The 18,945-nt window shown below is 37.3% G+C and overlaps 1 pseudogene; it reads right to left on the bottom strand.

The window, feature by feature from the left end:
• Window positions 1–294: 294 nt before the first annotated feature.
• On the bottom strand, window positions 295–579 carry LOC121171468 (annotated as a pseudogene).
• Between the last annotated feature and the right edge of the window lie 18,366 nt (window positions 580–18,945).

Below are 18,945 nucleotides of genomic sequence, written 5' to 3'. Positions count from 1 at the left end.
GCCCTGGAGTCCAGGCGGCCCCTCCAGGGACACTGCTGGCCCCTGTGCATGTTACACCCTCCTCCCAGCAGCAAGCCTCTCAGCTCACAGCCTGAAAACTTGTGGCCCCCAGACAACAGGTGCAGTCTTCGGACAATATCCCCCAAAAGTCAGCCTGCCCAGAAGGGAGTAGCGTGGGTGCAGACGGGGCCAAAGAAAGCAGCAAAGCTGGTCAGTCACAGGGCCTGGGCCTGGGCAAACTAGGGTGGCAAGCCATTCCCAGCCTCAGGGAGGACCGCAGGGCCCTGTCCTCCATCAGTTCTTCTCTGGGTAGTTTCTGTTCAGGACAGCTTTGCTTTCGAAGCAAACTCCAGCTTGTCCTGAGGCTCACCATCTGTGTGTAGTCAGTCCTTGCCTAGCAGCTCATCAAGCTATGGTCTCTTGGCGCTCAGAGATGCTCTTCTCCTCGGTGGGCTGTGGCACCTGTTCCTGGATGAACCATTCCAGGTGGTAGTTTACAGCACCAACCACAAAGGCCACAGGAAAGGTGACATAGGGGACATAGGTCCACACCACCATCCAAAACAGGACACATGACATCTGTGGCCTAGCCCGCACTCCTCAGTGCAGCCTCCTTAAAATCCACCCCGTTTTGGGGGGGAGAGATAGGGACACAGATGTCGCTGCTCCCGGCGGCCTGATAATCATTTATATACTCTGTGTTGTTTGTATTCCCTGAGTGGTTTTGGGGTTCAGTTGAGAACATTCTAACTCTGAGCAGTTTCACTTTCTTATTCTACACCTGCTTATGGCCACCTTCTGAGAATTTTCACATTACACAGATAAGGGATATGTCCCAAAGATCTATCACCATAGACCCTTGTAGGTTACTGTTCTTTCTGTTTAGCTGACTCTTCAATTTGTTGTACATCACATTTTAAAAAATTATTTTAAAAACTCAGCATGTCATGTAAAAGAAAAAGACATGTCTTGACATGATCCAGAGATCTATGTGGAAGGAGCCAAGAGCAAGTGTCCCTTTTACATAGATGTGTTACTTTCAATTGGCCATGATCTCATTCATTCACATAGTGTTCACTTAGACTGATAGTTTCATTTATGTTTCCTTTTTAAAAAAAAAAGATTTTTATTTATTTTTATTGCAAAGACAGATATACAGAGAGGAGCAGAGACAGAGAGAAATATTTTCCTCAAGTGACTGCAATGGCCAGTGCTGCACTGATCCGAAACCAGGAACCAGGAGCCCAAAGTCTCTTCCAGGTTTCCCACACTGGTGCAGGGTCCCAAGGCTTTGGGCTGTCATCAACTGCTTTCCCAGGCCACAAGCAGGGAGCTGGATGGGAAGCGGGGCTACTGGGATTAGAACCAGTGCCCATATGGGATCCTGGTGCATTCAAGGCGAGGACTTTAGCTTCTAGGCCATAGCACCAGGCCCTGATTTATGTTTCCTACCTGCTGGTCCCCAAAAACATTTGAGCCTGAGATCTCTTCCTATTCATCTTTCACAGTTAAGTACTGTATGGAACAATAGAAAAGATGAAACAATAGAAAGGATGAATCAGTAAAGGTTCATAAATGAAGCATTTTAGGCCTTGTGGACCAGTTCTTTTTTTAACTGCTCAATTCAGACATTATAGCAAGAAAATAGTCACATTCCAAAAATGAATGAACTGAGTTCCAATAATACTTGATTTATAAAGAGCAGGTGGTGGGTGAGATTTAGCCCAAAGAATTAATGTTAACGTTGAGGCTCATTCCTGCCATTTGATCAAAAGCCAACGACCATCATTGAGTTTGCTTTCTAATCTGTAAAATTCTCAGACTAATATTTGTTTTACATTTGAGAATGAAATTGCATATTATGTGAAAAGCTTTTTCAAAAACTATGAAGTGGAGACTTAACACTATTATATGTTAATATATTTGGGGAGCAACACTGTTTTCCTGCAGCAGGATTGTGACAGATATGCGAATGGGCCACACAGATCTCCCTTGAAGGGAGGAGTTGCTGCCTGGCTTTGAGGACTGGTTAGCAGCAGGCCTCCAGCTAGTAACTCCTTCAAGATCAGCTCTAACTGCTGTGAGCTGCCTCTCTTAAAAGCACACTTTTGTTCTGAGCAGATTTCATAGTGGCTGAACACGACAGTGGTATAAAGGCTCATCCACGTCCACCTCAACTACAGTAGACAACAGTCATTTCCGAAGTCCTTGCCAGACACATGTGCCAGTTCAGGGTCTCCCTTTCCCAAGCAGGCTTACTACCCCTTCAATTCATGAGCTGGTCTTCAATATATTCTAATTGCCATTTCAGTGTGTGCTTCTAGAGAGCATGAACTGCCAAAAGGAAAAGTTACTGAGTGGCTGTGGTGTGACACTGCTGCTGCAGCTGTTGTTAGTGCATATTTCCTCTCCCCATTCCCAGAACACTGCCTTAGGACCATGTGTGTCATTTGAAGACATTCCATTTTCTGATAAAAAAAAAAAATCCTGATGCAAATATACTGGTGTTTCTAATGGTATAGACAGACAGAGACTGAAGGGGAAATTATTGACCATAATGCATAAGATCATTCTTGACTAGGAAACGATATAAGCTACAAGACCTGCCTACCATAAAGGAATATACAACACAGTAGCAAGACCTCAGACTAGAAGAATTAGTACAACTCAGAGATGTTGGAGCTGACATTAGCAAAATCACTGGGCCATTATGACCTCTTTAAAGGACAAGTAGGTTTGTTACATGAACAAGTCAGTGGCCTAATGAGAGCTGAAAATCAAATTAAATTTAAACTTGGAAAAGCAATGTGAAAGAACATATATATAAAAATTATTTAGGGGGCCCGGCGCGGTGGCAAAGTGGTTAAGGTCATCGCTTTGCATGCCCGGGATCCCATATGGGCGCCGGTTCTAATCCCAGCAGCCCCGCTTCCCATCCAGCTCCCTGCCTGTGGCCCGGGAAAGCAGTGGAGAATGGCCCAAAGCTTTGGGACCCTGCACCCGCGTGGGAGACCCGGAAGAGGCTCCTGGCATCGGACCGGCATAGTATCAGCCCGTTGCGCTCACTTGGGGAGTGAGTCATCGGACGGAAGATCTTCCTCTCTGTCTCTCCTCTCTGTATATCCGCCTTTCCAATGAAAAAATAATAAAAATAAATCTTTAAAAAATTATTTAATAAAATCCAATCTTCCACATTTATATTCTTTCAAAATGCTTTCTGAACAAATTCAATGATTTTGAATAAGCAACCAAATGTTCAATCACTCACTAATTTAGCAAGTATATGCCAAGCACCTGCCATTCATAGTGGTGAACTAAGTACATGGATCTGCAGGCAATTTGGAACCACATGGTCTATTTTTGCCATCACTGTCTCAGGGCTGTGGAGTTGGACTCACAGGGAGCTGATAGGGCCTTTGGGGACTGAAGGAGTCAGAGTGGCATCTTAATACTTCCTAGAAGACTCCAATTTATATCAAGGCAGACAGAGTATCTTACAGGCTCTCCTCACTCTTAGGACATGTACTGTGTATCTGAAACCTTTCTCTTACTGAAAGAACGTTCTCAACCCATGTCAAGGGCAAGTCCTTTGTCTGGTATCTGCATGTGATGAGTTATTGTGTGAAATCAGTCTCTGAAAGGAACCCTCAACCATCAGAAACAGGAATTTGTGGATAAATACCTTTGCTTGACTACCTTCATATAAGAAATCTCTTACATGTTTTCTACCCAGAATTTCTGAGACCCAGCCACAATTTCCCACAGCAATAATACACTTATTAACAGGATCTGTCCTGGCTTCCTTTCCTTTTCTGCTTCATTTTCCCCTACTATTCCACTGATTTTCAAAATCATTTACTAAATCAATGACTTCACTTAACTTTGTCCTGGCATTTGCCTCCTGGAGAAGCTAAACTAATATTCACATCAGGCACAGTTTAGGCAATGGAGTAGGTATACCACATCCACCCCATTGATAAGCGTGTGTGTGGAAAGGAGCAAACCTCTAAGGCTTTTGACTGACATGACTGAAAACAATTTTATTTTTCTTTCTACTTAAACCTACTCAGTAGGTATTTGGTGTTACTCCATTTTCTGCCAGCAGTGTGCATAATCTTCTGTATCATGTAAGTGTTCAATGATTGAAATGGATTTCTTGCCCCACTAAATTAATTCTTGTAGCTAAACAGGCTTTTTAGGAGCATAGCAGGTTTCTGAGTTCACATTCTAGTAATTTTTTTTTATAACTTAGAATGTGAAGGAATGGGTGAGTGTTTGTCTCTTGCATGATTAAGACTAAAGCAGAGATTAGCAAACATTTTCTGTAAAGAGTCTAGTGTCTATAAAGACACTAGGCATTTTAGTCTTTATGGACAGAGAGTCTTCACTTACTACCAAGTGACTAAACAAGTGACTAAGCAAGCGACTAAACATTAACAAATGAGATGAGTTGTGGCAAAAAAAAAAAAACCTTTATTAAATAAACAGGATGTAGGTGAATTTAATCCATGGGAGCTGATTTTTGATCCCTGATCTAAGGCAATATTATTGAATAAAACTTGCTATAAGATGACAACATTTTATAATCTGAGCTTCCCGATATGATAATCAATATGTAGCTGGTGCTACAGCAAACACAAAAAAAAAAAAAACCCTGAAAATTTAATTTGCATTTAAATAAGCTAGTGACTACCATATTGGATACTGCACAGGGTTATTTTGTGAGTTCTAGCAAACCCCTAATCACTTAATCAAGTTTCTGCCAACATTCCTGTCCCAACTGATTATTCATTAGAACCACAATGTTGGAAACCATTAAAATGAGAACAACATATGCTCTGTCTTCCCAGTGAATCTGACAGCCTCCCTTTTCCTTTTCCTTTTGCTGTGGTTGGCTGAACATGATGCATGTGGAGTAGACAAGACGTTATTTCTCTCTAGGTGTGCTAAGGTGTGAGATTAGGTCTTAGTGATGTAGTTCATGCTAATAGTTCATGCTAACAGTTCAGACATTTTCAAGGGCTGTTAGTTAGTAGTGCAAATCATATTAAGGATAGGGCTTAAGTTTCCTTTCTCAATGGACAATTTCATATTACTAGTACTGTCAGTTCCAAAATTCTCACCTTTTAATAGGCAATGATTCAATTAGGCAAGCTGAACTTCAAACCGCTCCTGCTTTTCAAAGTTTGCTTTTCAAAAACTAGCCTAATGGGGATCATTTCAAGTGTCTGATGAAGTAGGCACTTATTGAGCAATAAGCTTGTAGATTTATGCTTATGGGTTTCTAGAAGCAACTTTGCCAGAATCCTGGGAAACCTTGCTCACAGTTCATTGAGCCCTGGCTGGATCTAGAATTACATTTGATGATTCAAACAGAAAGTATTTGTCACATTATATGATTGTGTTATTCTATTTTGGAAAATCATGGATTGCTTTGACAAATTCTCCCTGTTGGTGCTGCTGTAACACTTTAGATCTATATCACAAAGTTTGAAAGTGCCACTGTGCTTTAGAAATAATTCATTTGCATGAAAGTATTCATATTTAAATTTAATGTATCTTTATATGCTTAAGAACCATAAAACCAGCACCCAGGTCACTCCTGGTGGGAAGCACCACCATTACTTTTCAAAATATAGGTTAATCATTTTTCTTCTTTTACATAAAATAATTAAACATGTATAGCCGATATCTGGATTATTTGTGGAACTCATCTTATTTCTTATGCTATATAGCTATAGTTTGCTTATTCTCATTAATGGAGGGTATTCCATTGTCAGAATGTTCCAAATCTACTCCTAGTTAAATATGTGTGTGATATTTACTTTGGTGTAACTCTAAACAGCTTCCATAAATCTCCTAGTACATACCTATGTTGAACATAAGCAGAATTTTTTTTGCATATCTCCATAGGAGAATTTCTGGGCTACCATTTTCAAGTGGCTACATTTTAAAATGTATGGGAAATCCAGTTCTTTTTACATCCTTACCGACACATGTCATTTTCTTTTTCATTCTAACCATTGTAATCCAAATGTGGCAATTTACTGTGGGTTTAATTTACATTTTCCTAATGAAAATGAAATTCAGACCTTTCCCTATCAATAATTTTGATAATGTTTTTGTCATTATCTGTTATCAGCTCCAGACTTTTGTAAAGTTGTCCATAGGACTAACTGCCTTTCCTGTTTAAGTTTTGAATTTAGTTTCTGAATATTTGATATGAATTCAGAAATAAATTTTCAAAAATATTTTAAAATACATCATTGTCACCTTTGCCCCAGACTCAGCCAGCTCCCATTCTTACTCTCCCTATGAGGGATCACAATTTATTTACTTTTTTTTGTTTTATTTTTAATTATTTTCTAAACATACAAGCAACCTCTTTGGGGGTATTCCTACTTGTATGTTTACGAGCAAACAAATTTTCCATGGAAATGAGCAGAAATTCAGAACAGAGCTTCCACTTTGAATAACCCAGGAGGCTTTCCTTATTTTTTTTGTCCTGGTGTCGCTACAGAAACAGCAGTCAAGCTGATAGCTGTTAAGGTATGATCACAGGACAAGAGCCATAATTTGCAAATCAACGCAAATATGAAAAACAAAATATACACATGTTATTTAATACAACTGTCTTGTCAGGAATAAACAAATTACTCTACTAACCATAAAGCTTAAAACCAAATGTTCAAGTTGTATGTCACTTGTTTCATCCTCTAGGCTGTAAATCCTTTGAACAGAATTCCTTTGTGCTGTAGAACTTACATAAGCAAGGGTTATGATTTGCTGAAGAAATGCTGACTTGACTGATCCCGGGCTCCTTGCTGCCTAGTTCCTCAGTTACTAGTAGTAAGGCACACACTTAGGGAGGTGCATTAGCTCCTTTGAGCCACCTGGGTAACATTATCACACACAAAATTAGCATATACGAAGATTGCTTTTTCTATAAATGTTCCTTTTTGCAAGCTTGCTTAAGTGTTAAAGTTCCACTTTTAAGCAGAATCTAGACAATTTATTCATAAACTTTGTAATTCTGTGTGTATGCAGTGTTGTGACTTATATCAAACTTTAGGAGAAAATCCTCAAGCACTCCAAAATTTACCAAACATGAACTGTTGTCAAAAGTAGCATATGTCCCATTACATGAAAAACATAGTGTAGTGAAATTCATGGAGACAGAAATCAGAATGGTAGTTGCCAGAGCCTGAAAGCAAAAAGGGAATGGCAAGTTGTGCTTAAACTGATAGAGTTTCAGCTTGGGAAAATGAAAAATTGTGCATATGGCAGTGATGATGGCTACACACAATATCCGTATTGTAGTGCCACTGAATTGTACACACATCATTCATTTAGATGGCATATTTTGTATTTGTGTATTAGAGGATTTTAAAGTAGCTTCAGCTCTGACAGGGAATTATAAAAAAGCAATTTTAAACTTTTAATTATTTGTATTTCTAATTGTAACATTTTGTTTCCCATGGATCACTCTCCATCTACTGTCATTTTTAAAAAGATTTATTTATGTTCTATTGGAAAGTCAGATCTACAGAGAGGAGAAACAAAGAGAAAGATATTCCATCCACTGGTTCATTCTCCAAGTAGCTGCAATGGCTGGAGCTGAACTGATCTGAAGCCAGGAGCCAGGAAACCGGGTTCCTCCAGGTCTCCCACCTGGCAGCAGGGTCCCAAGGCTTTGGGCCATCCTCTACTGCTTTCCCAGGCCACAGTTAGGGAGCTGGATGGGAAGTGGAGCAGCTGGAACATGAACTGGTATCTATATGGGATCCTGGTGCATCCAAGGTGAGGACTTAAACCACTAGGCTACCACACTAGGCCCATCTAGCTAACATCATTTTAAACTTTGTGCCTGATAAAGCTAATATTATTATTTTGGGGCAATTCTGAGGCTAATTTAGATATATTAGTTATTTCACTGTCAAATATTGCTACATTTCCTATGTGTATTCACCATTATTTCTCTTACATGTGTCTTTTCATATCTGATTTATTTAATTTTCCTTTTTTATTTCTTTGAAAGACAGAGAGAGTCTTATATCTAATGGGTCACTCTCCAAATGGCCATCAATGGCCAAAGCTGAGCTGATTCAAAGCTGGGATCCAGGAGCTTCTTCCAGATCTGTCATGTGGGTAGCAGGGGCTCCAGTACTTGAATCATACACAGCTTTCCCAGGTGCATCCCAGGAAGCAGACTGAAAGTGGAGTAGCCAAGATTTGAACTGGCACCCATAAGGATTGAATGTGAGCCTCACAGGCGGTGGCTTAAAACACTTTGCCACAACACCAGCCACAAAACTATTTTTCAGCCTTAAATGACTTGGAAATTTGACTTCTAAAGTAAAATTTTGAAAAATATTAACAAGACATTTATTTTATGTATTATAATGATTAACTTATATGAACTTGGATTCAGAAGTAGTCATATTAATAATCAATTTTAAGAAATAGCACAGAACTATCTTGATTATCTTTCAACTATGTCAAACATGTGGGAGAGACCTTACACTTACATGTGCTGGGGACCATCCCAAGTATGGGTGCACACATATGGAGAATACTGTTTGGCCTTTGGGGCTTGGGTTCTACCATGGAGTATGTTTAAGTTCATTTGTTCCTAGAGTCTCTTAATGCCATCTCTCCCCAGAAGACAAATATCCTACAAGAAGGAATTAGTGAAGCAGGGAAGCAACTTAATATGGATGCAACCATGGGGTTTCGGGGCCACTGTTGAAGCATAGCAAGTTAAGCTACTGCCTACAACACAGGCATCCCATTTTAGAGTGAAGTCCTGGTTATACTGCTCCCAATTCGGATCCCTATTAATGTACCTGGGAAATCAGCAGAAGATGCCCCAAGTACTTTGACCCCTATCATCTACATTAGGAGATCAGGGTGTTATTTACAAGTTCCTGGCTTCAGTGAATCAACTGATGGAATATCTCTTTCTCTGTGCCCCTACTTCTGTCTGTGCCACTCTTCCTTTCAAATAAATAAAATAAATCTCTTTACAATACACAAATGTGAGAATAGTTGAGCTTGTCAGGAGCCATACAACAACAACAACAACAACAAAAACAATCTCTTGGTAGCTATTTGGGCATCTGAGGTAGACGTCAAGATTCTTGAGGCATTTCTGATAGCATTTTAAATATTTGTTCTTACTAATTTACTGAAAACTAATGTCAGATGTCATTGCACTTTAAATTATTTAAATTTCCATTGTAGCAAGTGTTTTCATTGCACAATGATACATATTTGTATTAGTGATGTCATTCATGTAATAAGTAAATTGATAAATATTTGTAGCCACTGGAAAATCCTTAGTTACATATTAAAATCTATAATAAACATTACATTTATAAAAATTTTAACATATTCTACAGTTTTTACCTTGTAAATCAATTTATAAATTTAAGTTCCCATATTAAATAAGGCATGCTACTAAACTAAGCTGCCCCTAAAATTTGTGTGTCCTAGAGACAGATATAAAGCTAGTAAAGGAAGAATGGACGTCTGTTCTCCTACTTTGAATGGTGAAGAAAGAGTTGGCTTTTGACACAGCACAATTTTGTTCTCACTTTATTTCTGCACCATCAGGAGAGACACATGTTATGTGTGCCTATCTTCAGCCCACATCTACAAACTCCATCCCCCATTTACCCATCTTCTCTGGATATGGCCTTTTCTTCACTAATCCCTAAATCTTGGCGTTTACATACCAGTAGTGTCTACCTTCTAAGAAAGAGGCCAATTCATACCTCAAAATTCCTCAAATCTGGCTTAGAACAATTTAGAAGGGAACCAGAGTTCCAAGTGGATCACTCACTTCTTTGATAGGGGATGAAAGCCATCCCTCAAAAGCACAGGTAGGAAGGCAGAATTTCTTATCACATTCCAACGATGTTACTATTATTAGGCTGACGGGAGAACACAAGGAAAGCAGCAGCAGCAACAACAAGAAATTCCAGCTCTCACAGAGATTGCCATTTAATCAATACAATAAGTTTCTTGCAACAATAACTCTGATTTACCTTACAAGGACATTAGAAGGAAACCTTAAGGCAACCTTTTTGAATATATGGAAACAGGTCTTCCTTTTAGACAGCTTCTCTCAGAAAACCTCTGTCATGCCACACCCCTTCGCTGCATCTCCATCTATGTGATAGTCAGATACTTCCTTATTAGAACTCCCACACCATGCTATGCTTGCCTCCAATGCAGTGCACTATCTCATGAACATACCATGTGTTCCTGTCAGTTACTCTCATTAGCAGAATGAGGGTGACAGTGAAGGTGTCTCTGGTTGTACGCCAGTTGCCCAACAGAAAATAAATGAGCAAAAATGATATTTTACTAATTTCAGTGGAGGTTGAACTGTAGCCAACAACAATTACTACTCTTCAAGTCTCCCAGAAAATCACTGTATTTCTCATCCTTGGAAGAAAAGACAAATCTCAGGTACCTAAACTATTTCTTATCAATTTTTAGCTTTTCCATCACTTGTACAAGCATAAAGCTTTCTGTTTTCTCAGAGCAAGTGACAAGAATATATTTAAACCTCAAACGTCATAGATTAGTAGAATGGATTTAAAAAACAAAACTGATCTATTTGTTGTCGAGAAAAGACACATTTCACCAACAAAATTCAGCGGAAACTGTATCGCATGGGTTTTGATGTTTTCTGTTACTTTCATCTCTTCAAAACACTTTCTTCTGATTAAATTCTTCAATGACTCATAGATCATACAGCAGCATCATTTTCTGCAAGAAGGTTCTTGATTTTCATTTCTTCAGCTATAGGTTAGTCATTTAGTAGCATGTTATTTAACTTCATGGTGTTGCTAATTTCTTTTTTCTCCCAGATGTTAATTTTGTTTTGTGGCTTTTCATTTAAGGGGCTGTACAATAACTGTGTAATGGAGACTGTCATATCTAGTAACAGGTTATTTAACTTCATGGCATTGTAAATTTCTATTTTTCTTGCTATTATTGCTTTCGTATTGTGGCTTTTATTTAAGGGGATGTACAGTAGCTGTAAAATGGAGACTAGTATATCCAGGTGTGAGGATACAATGCAGTATGCATCTCTACTTCCAGACAAAGATAGACTTACAATGAAACTGTTTACTATATCTTGATAATAGGATGCTGGACTCTCTGCCATTGTCCATGCCTGCAATGATGGACATATGACTGTGTGTGAAGAACTAACTATACTTTAGTAATGATATAAGGGAACTAGGTAGGGCAGGGGGGAATTGAAGAGGGGATAAGGGAAATCCCAGGAGCCTATGGAACTGTATCATAAAATGATAATGATAATAATACTAATAAAATAAAAAATGTAAAAAAAAGAATATATTTAATCTTACCATTACATAAGTATATTTGCAAGTACCTGGAGGAGGTGTGTGGTACTATTGTTAAAGCTTAAATAAAAATGCCTCTTCACTCTTGAATCTAGCTCAGACCCACTGATAAACTGACATCAATATATGTCGTTTCACTATCTTAAAAGGCATATATTATCCTTTCTGTCACTCCCTGACTTCTCCTTTATCCTCTTGCCATTAGTGCATCTGAAATAATGACAGGAAATCTTTTATAGTGGCTTCCTGAACTATACAAAGAAAATAATTGAAGGATAATTATTCTATAGTAATAAACAAGGTGATATATTCTTAAGTAAAGAAGAAATATCTATTCTAGTATTTTTAAAGAATTTCTTTTGAAATACTATTTCCAGGAAACATTGATAATATATAAAAGATGGAATGGGGGAGTACAATGAAATAGCTTTGGAAGCACTGAGCTAACAGTCTAAATGGATCTCTCTTCTGAGGGATTTTTCAGAGCTGCTGAAATGTTAATGTGTTTCTAAATCCGACAATGGGCAGGATTATACTACGTAGAATTTCCTCAACTTGTCCTATAGGGAAGCTTTTTTCACAAATGTTCTGACAGAAGAAATGATGTACTCAACTTGCCTTACTTTTATATTCAACAACACAAATACAAGATATACTTCTAACTACATCAGAACTATCAAATCATTTCTGTGAAGAACACACAGCATTCCAGAGTTTACAAGCCATATCATATAGCCTTTGTTCTAGCTGAGCACTTCTGTCTTTCTACTGCAAAAAGAAGACACAGACAACAGGTTTAAAAAATAGAGAATTCCAATAATGCTGTATTTACAAAATCCGGAAATGGGTTCGATTTGGCCAGCAGGTTGTAATTCGTCAGCCTCTGTCATATATCAGATAAGTAAGAAAGGAGTGGAAGATAGGAAAGCAGAAAAGAAAGCTCTAGGAAAAAGGAGAAATATACAAACACAATGATATATATATACATATAATGATATATTATATATATTAACACAGGGAGGAACAATGTCACAGGAATGATATACTCATAAAATGAATGTAGGTATACACATATACATATATATGCACAAACACAGGAAATACACAGAGCAGTGGGAAAGTATAAAAGATAGAAGCAAACACAAAGATCAACATACTGATTCTATCCTACAGGTGTATTTGTATTTCTTATATATGAATACATGGAAGTATTCACAATAAGTTATTAAAAATATTTTGACTTGTAACAAGCCTTTGGTTTAGCAAATAAAACTCCAATTAAAAGCACTGCATCCCACATTGGTTTGATTCTAAGTCCCAGCTCCTGATTCCAGCCAGCTTCCTTAGCTTCCTGCTAATGCACATCCTAGGAGCAGCAGTACAGGCTCAAGTAACCATGTTCCTACTAACCATGTGGGAGACTGGGCTGTGTTCCTGGCTCCCAGACACTGCAGACATCTGGAGGATTAAGCAGTGGGTGGTAGAAACTCTGACTCAAACTGAATCTTTGCCTCTCAAATTACACACACACACACACACACACAATTTCTAACATTCACTAGCTAAATCCTTTGAAATCATCTTTGTCTCATTTGAATATTCAGAAAATATCAAATTTTCTATTCCGAAAAATAGAAGATGTAATTTTATTTTATGGGGAAAATGTATTCTATTTTCAAATACTATTCATTTCCATTTTTTAGGATTTATTTGTTTTTACTGGCAAATTTTTACAGCAAAAGAAGAAATATAGAGAGAAAGACCTTCCATCTGCTGGTTCACTCCCCAAATGGCCACAATGACCAGAGCTGATCCAATCTGAAGCGTGGAGCTTCTTCCTAGGTCTTCCACACGGGCACAGGGTCCCAAAGCATTGTACCATTCCCTACTGCTGTCCCAGGGCATAACCAGGTTGCCGCATCAGAAATGAAGTAGGTGGAATACAAATTGGTGCCCATATGGGATTCTGGTGCTGTAAGAATAGGATTAGCTCACTGTGCCACCTCGCCTGCTCAAAATATTATCTATTTCTTACTACATAAAAGACTTTGCCATTTTGAAAGCTCAAAATGTGGCTCTAGTAGAGGTCACCTTTGAGATTTGGTCTAATTAAATATAGGACCATAATGAGCATGAAAACAACATCCTCAACTATGAACTAAACATTTGACAGAATCCTATTTCTTCTCTTAAATAAGAAAAAGAAACACTGGAAAATATTTTTGATTGACAAAAATATTATTGGGATACTTTCAATAATGTCATGAACTGCAGTTATCATTTGCTTTTTATTGGTTGTTTCTCTGTTGTCGGATACCAACAAGCTTTTCGAGGACTGCACACTGAAAAGCTACAATGAATTTAGACTTGCAATTTCAGTGGGAGGAGAAAAACGCTTTTAGTAATATGAGAGCTTATTTCCCATTGCATTTCACTTTAAAAAAGTGGTAGTTTTTTTCTGATATGTGAATAGATCTGAAAGTTACACTTGACAATAAAATTATATTTAAAGTTTTTAAAAAAGATTTATTTGTTTTTATTGCAAAGTCAGGTATACAGAGAAGAGGAGAAACAGAGAGGGAGATCTTCCATCTGATGATTCACTCCCCAAGTGGCCGCAATGGCTGGTGCTGTGCCAATTCGAAGCCAGGAGCCAGGAATTTTGCTCCAGGTCTCCCACATGGGTGCAGGGTCCTAAGGCTTTGGGCCGTCCTTGACTGCTTTCCCAGGGCACAAGCAGGGAGTTGGATGGGAAGTAGAGAAGCTGGGATTAGAAGCGGTGCCCATATGGGATCCCAGTGCGTTCAAGGTGAGGACTTTAGCCGCTAGGCCACCACGCCGGGCCCAACAACAAAATATTTTAAGTTATTTCATTGCTGGGACAAATTGTCTCTTGTAACTGTGACATGAGTGCATAGCCTTTTCATAGTGCTTCACTGAAGAGCAACTTTGAGTTTGCAGATCATCTCCATTAATGTATACGAGCATATATTTGCTTTCCCTTCAACTTCACTCCTTCAAAATTCAAGTACTACATATCAGAGCATTTTTCAATTCCCAGTGTCAAAATACTCACTTTCATTTGGTTTAGGCTGGAAACCCAATACGTTAAGGTCCAAAATAAGTTAAGCAAACTATGACTACAAGCCAGAAAAGCTTACAAAAATAAATATCTAATCACCCCCATCAGTCCTGAATCCATCTTAACAGTGTTGCTAAATTCATTGTGAAGATTCCAAGTTGTCAAAGTTGAAAGAAACTTTAATAATCATCTAAGCCAAGTGACTGCTTTTGCAGAAAACTGGCTTCTATAGGTGCTGTGAGTGAGCTAGAGGACAAACTCAGATCCCATGGCTTCAGGACCCTTTCCATGTCCTTTTACACAGCTACCATATTTACATGCTATTCGTACTCCATATTCTTCTTTCCACTGTTAAACCCATTCCTGCATTTATAAAGCATTTACTAAGCACTTATAATGGGGCAAATATCCCTCACTGCTAGAGTTATGAGGATACACACACACACATATGTATATATGAGTAGTTTTACTTTCTCTCCTAAAGTGTAATTTTATAATAGCACAAACTGTGTAAATAATTTGTTAAATGATTATTAAATAAATTCCTTAGTCATTTATTAACTTAGTAGTTCACAGTACTTTGCTATTATAAGTAGTACAACAGTGAATATAATCACAATTAAGTCTTAGTTTGAATCTATGATTCCTTCAAATTCCTAAATCTTGAGTTATGAGGTTGCATGCTACATTTTTTGATACACACAAACCAATTACTTCCCAGAAAAGTATACTTGTTTCAATCACTTAAATGATTTACCCTAGCAATAGAATAATCACTTTTTAAAAATCCTTTCTCTGATACAAATCAGATATTATTATTACAATTTCTGTTATTTTTGACAGTTTAGTAACATATGCTTATTAACCACTTGGAAATTTTTGTCTTATTAATTTATTCATGTTCGGGAACTTATAATCATTTTTTATAAATAGTGTTTCTTTTAAGACTTACACACACTAAAATCTATGCAAGTGTTTTTGTGTGTCTTCCTGTTAAATTGGTTTGTGACACTTTACAATATGGAATGTACAATTATTTGCACTGTTCCACCTTTCTGAGATTTTAATCAGCTTTCTCAAAACAACTTATGGCTTATTTCCTCCACCAAATACTTGCTATGAAATGTTTACATGTGGGCCCACCGTGGTAGCCTAGTGGTTAAAGTGCTTGCCTTGTACACGCCAGGCTCCCATATGGGTGCCAGGTCATGTCCTGGCTTCCCCACTTCCCATCCAGCTCTCCGCCTGTGGAATGGGAAAGCAGTCAAGGATGGGCCAAGGTCTTGGGATCCTGTACCCAAATGCAAGAGCCAGAAGAAGCTCCTGGGCTCCTGACTTTGGATCAGCTCAGCTCTGCACATTGCAGCCACTTGGGGAGTGACTCAGCAGATGGAAGATCTTTCTTTCTGTCTCTCTTTCTCTCTGTAAGTCTGTCTTTCCAATAAAAAATAAGTAAATTTTACAAAAAAAGGTTACATGTATTATATGCCAAATCTCTAATGTACTTGGGTACATTTATCTGTGAAAGTTTTTCACAGACCGATAAATGAGGTCATATTGTACAATGTATGACTTTGGATACTTCTGGGAAGGTAGCTGTTGATACAGCAGTCATTCATTCTGCAATATAAATGAAGGATCTTTTAATATACTTCAGCTAATTATTATTGCTTTATACAATTTTTTATAATTAGCTTGTAACCAGCTGTTCTGTTGAGATTTATTGTTATGTAATAATTTTATAGTGTATCCTCTTATACCTTTATGTTTATATTTCCTCATACCATGTTTTTAATTCTACTTTTCTAGTATTTACATTTCCATTAATGTATATTATTGAATAAATACTACAGAAAAATGAAATATAGCAGGAGTAGAAGGCTTTCTTTTATTTTTTCTGAATCTAGTGGGATTGCCTCTGTATTTAGTATTTAATGTGATCTACAGAATTTATCCTTTTGTGGAAATAACTTTCCAATCCCAATTCACAAATAATTACTATTCAAAGATATATGTTGAATTTAATACTATCTTTGTTAGGCATTTAATGAGTTAATTATTTTTTTTTCTTTTAACTGAAGAGAAACTTGCATGAGATATATTTATCAATTCTCTTCATCTGTCTGACTTTATTGTTTTCTCTGTTTTTCCATGGAAAATACTTAGGTGTGTTTGTCTATTTTTTCAGTCAAGGAGAGATTTTTTTTTTATCTTTTTCTTCTTACTTCACACTTTATAACTTTCATGCTTGCTTGCAATTAACTTTGCAAAGTGTGAGAGGTCTCCCAATTATTTCTTCTCTTCTATGAGAATTAGATTTCCCTTTCCATTGCCATGTGATTTTTAGAAACAGTTATCTGAGAAGTCAGAGGTGTGGATTCGTGACTCCATTTGAGCAATGTAATGTCAATGGACTGGTTATATATTACAACCAAGCAGAAGCATATACACTCACGAAAGGTTTTACATAATTCAGCACTTTTCTTTTGCCCTCCAAAATGAGACTATCTGTTCCATACAGGGATTGCTCCTTCAGAAGTACCCTGGACTAAAGAAAACACATGGGCAGAATCACAGTCATCATAGCCAAAATGTAGTATGAATGAAAAGCAAGTAAGCATGAGATACTGAGAATCAGGAGCTAATTTTTATCAAGGCAGTAACTAATGAAGGTTGAAAATGAACATTTGTTTGCTTTGCTTGTCTAGAAGATTCCTAATTTAGCTACAGAGTTAAACTAAATGTTTTCCATAATATTTTTGACACATTCATAGGTGAGCCTAACTGAGCAGTCATTTTAACAAAAAGCCAAGAACTATTTTGGGGGGTGAAAGACACAAATGACCCATCACCTCCAATCTTATCCCTGAGTAATTCAATCTCTGGATCTTTGTTTCAGTGATTCATAGAGTATAACAAAAGACATCTATTACGTTAGTGTGCATCCCAAACCATGGTTTATTTGCTGCTGCCAATTTCTCTGCTGCTTGTATTAAATAGAAATGATACATGCTTAAGTACTGAATCAAAGAATCAGCCCAAATTATGAGGTGAACTATAATTTTATATATATATATTTCTGCAACCAGAAAGAGAAGTTGTTTCTTCTTAGTTCTATATTTATTTATAAAATAATTGTGGTAAGTGCATCACAATTATTATTGGCCGTATTACGTCTTACATAGGAAATCAAAGTTCACACATAAAGACAAACATATTCACAAGTATCATCACGCAACAGAAGTTTTCTATGATTCTAATTCAAACATAACAATGCATTCTAAATCACATTCTGAATACAGTTACTATTAATTTTATTTTCCTTACAAAGTGAGAAAATCATATATTTTAGCATACACTCCGCTTATTTTAATTATAAGTCTTTATTTTCCCCAGAAACATTTCCATTACTACCTCTTCTGTTACTATACCTGTTCCAGTGCTTTTGATCTTGATCTGAACTTTGCTGATTTCTGCTCTCTGAAACTCAATATTTATAATTTATTATTAAATTGTTCTCTTTATATTGACTTTCAACATGACAGAAAAAAATCTTCAAACTTTCTTCTAGCTTAATCATTTGCATATTTAATTTTCCTAATGCTATTTATATCATTTTTATTAAACAAGTTCTGTTTGTTAAGCTTTATACCTCATGTTCTATGAATTTCTACACTTCTTCCTATCCTGCCATTCTTTACGTCTCTCAGATTCCATGTATTTCATAATATTGTGAATACATATCACAAGCTAATTTACAGTTATTTCTTTTTTAACCAGTGTTTTCAAAATTATGATCTTCCATTTCATCTTGCATTATATTCACTTATAATGGTCTCTTTTCTGTCTTGTATGCAACCATTTTTCACTGGGCTGGTACTGGACTTTAACTGAAGACTCTGTGGGATTCCATTTGGTTCTCCTGAGCATAGTGGGGAAATTCCTCCTGCACTCCCTTTTCAAATCTGAAGGCCATTAGATTACCTTAGATGTAATTAGAACCCAGGTAGTATATTGGAGGAAGGGATACAGAAAGATATTTATAAAGGAATGAAATGATTTGGCAGGTAGAGAAAAGCAGGCCAATGGGAGTTGTGAAGAATGTTGTCCCTGCATGCCTTCTTCTCTATGTGTTGATGATGTTCTGAGACCTTCCAACTTTCTATAACAAAAATAAATCATATTTGTGATAAATAGCTGCTGTGATCATTTCCAGTCCTGTTTCTGATGCTACCTTTACTGGTGTCTTCTAAGATTTGACTCTGAAGATTTCATTACTCAGTAAAAAGTGTTGCAGGAGTTTGCCCTTATCTCCAAACTATGTCCTACATTTATGAGATGTTTCTGAATTTCTGTCAGATTACATCTACTTATTTCTATCAGTGTTCAACTACCCTCCTAGGAAAATTCATTCTGAACAACTATTTCATACTTTCCTTTTATGTGGTCCCACAGCACTGTAACAGCAACTTTGTC

This window comes from Ochotona curzoniae, unplaced genomic scaffold (genome assembly GCF_017591425.1).
Source record: "Ochotona curzoniae isolate NIBS_2020 unplaced genomic scaffold, NIBS_Ocur_1.0 contig_1274, whole genome shotgun sequence".
NCBI classification, from domain to species: Eukaryota; Metazoa; Chordata; class Mammalia; order Lagomorpha; family Ochotonidae; genus Ochotona; species Ochotona curzoniae.
Note: the sequence above shows the minus strand (reverse complement) of the source record. Positions and strands in the feature narration are given on the sequence as shown.